Here is a 3,400-nt window from a genome sequence, read left to right on the forward strand (position 1 = left end):
AAAGATTTAAAATTTAAAATGGGTCTCACCGAACCGTCCGGTTTCGGTACCACAAACCTTATTATTTCAAAACTTGTAACCATGCCAATCACAGACAGAAGGTTTCCATTAGACACAGATCTGAGAATATACTTAACTGAACATTATGTCCCACACACAAAACCATAACACACAAATTTAAATACAGTTTGCAAACTTCAATTTCTTGCAGATTTCAACAGTTTTGCCGATTTCAAAATACGCTTAGTATTGGTTGATCAGGCCAATATTATACAGCATGATTTAAATGCAAAACATATACTGTACCCTTTGTCACAGTACTATACAAAATTTGTGCTTCTATGGAATATTTCTTCCATACATGATATGCACACTTAGGGTTAATCCTCCCTGCCCTTCCCATACGCTGGAAAAATTCGCAATCCCTGCAATTTTTCACACACGCGACACGTCTGTCAACTGGGAAGCTGCAGTAGATCCTCTTATCACAACTACAATCACAAAGCAACATGCTTAGGTTATGCTTAAAACAACCAGCAGCTCTTAGCAGCTCAGTATTGCAATATATACTTACACTCAGTTACATATAATCCCTATAACCTCGGGTTGTTCACTCTATTTTTTTCTAATGTACCCTTCTTATACACGTGTAGCTGACTAACAAGTGGAGGTGATCTATGTGCTTTTTACTTTATTTGGCTCTTGGTCCAAAGCACTTATTCATGCAATCATTCATAGAGTGAAAAACACAGGTCACTGTTTCTTTGCTCAAATCTTTGAATTAATTTTGGTATTCTTATTTACATGCAACAGCATCTGTCAATCATCATTTCCGAGTTACTTGGTCCTTCAACCGATTTGGACATAATTTTGGTATTCATTTTACAAACAAGCAACAACAAACAGGTCCCTGAGTTATTTTACTAGTTTTTTTTCAATCTCTCCACTTCTCATTCTCATATTATAAAAAATACAATCACACAGACAGCTGGCAGGTATAGAAACAGCATGTACTGGAATACAGCACATACCATGGTATTCTATACTTACCAGTGCTGTTATGACTTGGGATGTTCCTTCCATCATCAGCTGCTGGCTGGCTGGCACACCCCTTTGAGAATTTGATGAAGAGATCGAGATCTATAGTTCCAAGGACATAGCCCCCATCTGTTGAATTCTCTTGGATTAACTAAATTAACCATCTTGTTGCTGTTTGGGTTGTTAGGTAAAAGAATGAATTGAAAATGGATTTATAAAAATCAATTATTATTTATTCAAAGGGCCACGCCCGTATACAGGGGAGAAGTAGCATTCTCTCATCCTGTGTCAAATCATTTAACAACAACATACACGTATCAACAATGAGTTTTATATAATACACAGTTACACCCCTTTTGTATATTCCTCCCATATGATTTCATACCCCAGGAATACAATGTTAGGCAATAGAGTTATGCAATATTGGGACAATTGTCAAGAATACTAAAAAGATACTCGTGAGCTTCAACTGTGTCCATATTAGGAATTACATCTGGTCTCTATGAGCTTTTAGAAAGTGCGTATGTGGAAACAATACTTAGCCAACAAAGTTGTTTTTCTCTCAGGGTGTGTAAAAAGTTCAAGATGAATTTGCTATATCATCTAGCTAGAATCAAAATGGATTCTGTTATGCTTTCATATTATACTAGTGAATATGAGAACCCTTTGCTTATTGGATGTATACATAATATACGTACTATCCCGTAGTGCACACACATAACTGTTAGGCCTTCAGCAGGTTGCCTCTGTCACAGTATTCAACACATCTTATAAAACTCTCCAGATTATTGACTTTTTAAAGTTTTTCTAGGAAACGTTTTAGATGAATGCTTATTAGCCTTTGTCAGTATGCACTTTCGCAAAGTGTCTCTGTGGCGCAATCAGTTAGTGTGTACGGCTGTTAACTAAAAGGTTGGTGGTTCAATCCCACCCAGGGATGTAATTGATCTTGTTATCAGATTTTGGTGATCTTTAAGTAGACAAGTCAAAATTTCAAACCGCCTCTTATGGTGTAGGGTACCTGGCCTTCTCTGATGTAATCAGAGTTAGATTTGATTCATTGATTTTATAAAAACAGCTAGGAAGCACAATTTAGCAGTGGTTTGCAGAGAAAAAAAATATGCTGGCAGAAAAATCCAATTGAGTGATTAAACAGCTCTTCATTTTCTGGCTTTATTTTTATGCTAACAAATTTGTTCTCTGAAAAGTGTCCACAAAGCCAAGTCTCTGATTAACACCTTTGTAAGGATGGTTTTTCACCTATTACTAAATTATACTTGCTTCATTGGAAAGGCAGCAAGATGCATCCTCATTTCAATGTCTACTGAAATAATACAGGTTGACACCAGGAAACATTAACGCCACTGCATCCTTGCTGCTTTCTCATGTGGAAGTCTGTTTAATGTGAAAACAAGGTGATATCTAATTAGCACACAGGTAAGGAATTCCGAAAATCTTTATTTAAGGGTGAAGATGTTTCTCACAAAATTGTTGCCCCAATGCATCATTGAAATTCAAGCTGGAAAGATGATTTTAATATATCACTTGTACATTTTGTATTGCTCTTCTGGTGACAATGTAGTTTTTTTTTCAATTACCATTTTAATAACAGGGTAAAGAAAATTAAGTGGATTTTTGAAAGAAAACTATACTGTCAATATACTATTAAAACAAATTAAAATGGTAAAAGTTATTGTACTTTAAGTAAAAATAAAAGAGCAAAAATATCAATCCCAGTTTTGATTACTTAAATTAACAAAAAAAATGCATATAGCAAAGGATAGTTTCAATCTGCCTACCTCTGGGTTATGGGTCCAGCATGCTTCCATTGCAGTACTCTGCTGCACATGTAAGTGCAAGAGATCCTGAAGCACTCACTCATCATGGGAAAGTACCAATGTGTTTATTCGTTGGTTGATGGAAGAAACATCTTACAAAAACTCTCCAGATTATTGATTTTTTAATGTTTTTCTAGGAAACGTTCTAGATTTATGCTTATTAGCCTTTGTCAGTATGCACTTTTTGCAAAGTGTCTCTGTGGCGCAATCGGTTAGTGTGTTCGGCTATTAACCGAAAGGTTGGTGGTTCAATCCCACCCAGGGATGTAATTAAACTTGTGATCAGATTTTGGTGATATTTAAGTAGACAAGTCAAAATTTCAAACCCCCTCTTATGGTGTAGGGTACATGGCCTTCTCTGATGTAATCAGAGTTAGATTTGATTCAGTTATTTTATAAAAAAACAGCTAGGAAGCACAATTTAGCAGTGGGTTGCAGAGAAAAAAAAATATGCTGGCAGAAAAATCCAATCGAGTGATTAAACAGCTCTTCATTTTCTGGCTTTATTTTTATGCTAACAAATT

At 35.7% G+C, this 3,400-nt stretch overlaps 1 non-coding gene across 1 annotated transcript; it reads left to right on the top strand.

The window, feature by feature from the left end:
* The first annotated feature begins 3,069 nt into the window (after positions 1-3,069).
* Positions 3,070-3,143, top strand: TRNAN-AUU (transfer RNA asparagine (anticodon AUU)). Its single transcript has one exon. It is a non-coding gene; the product is annotated as a tRNA-Asn (tRNA).
* The last annotated feature ends 257 nt before the right edge of the window (positions 3,144-3,400 follow it).

Source organism: Pseudophryne corroboree, unplaced genomic scaffold (genome assembly GCF_028390025.1).
Source record: "Pseudophryne corroboree isolate aPseCor3 unplaced genomic scaffold, aPseCor3.hap2 scaffold_2879, whole genome shotgun sequence".
NCBI lineage: Eukaryota > Metazoa > Chordata > Amphibia > Anura > Myobatrachidae > Pseudophryne > Pseudophryne corroboree.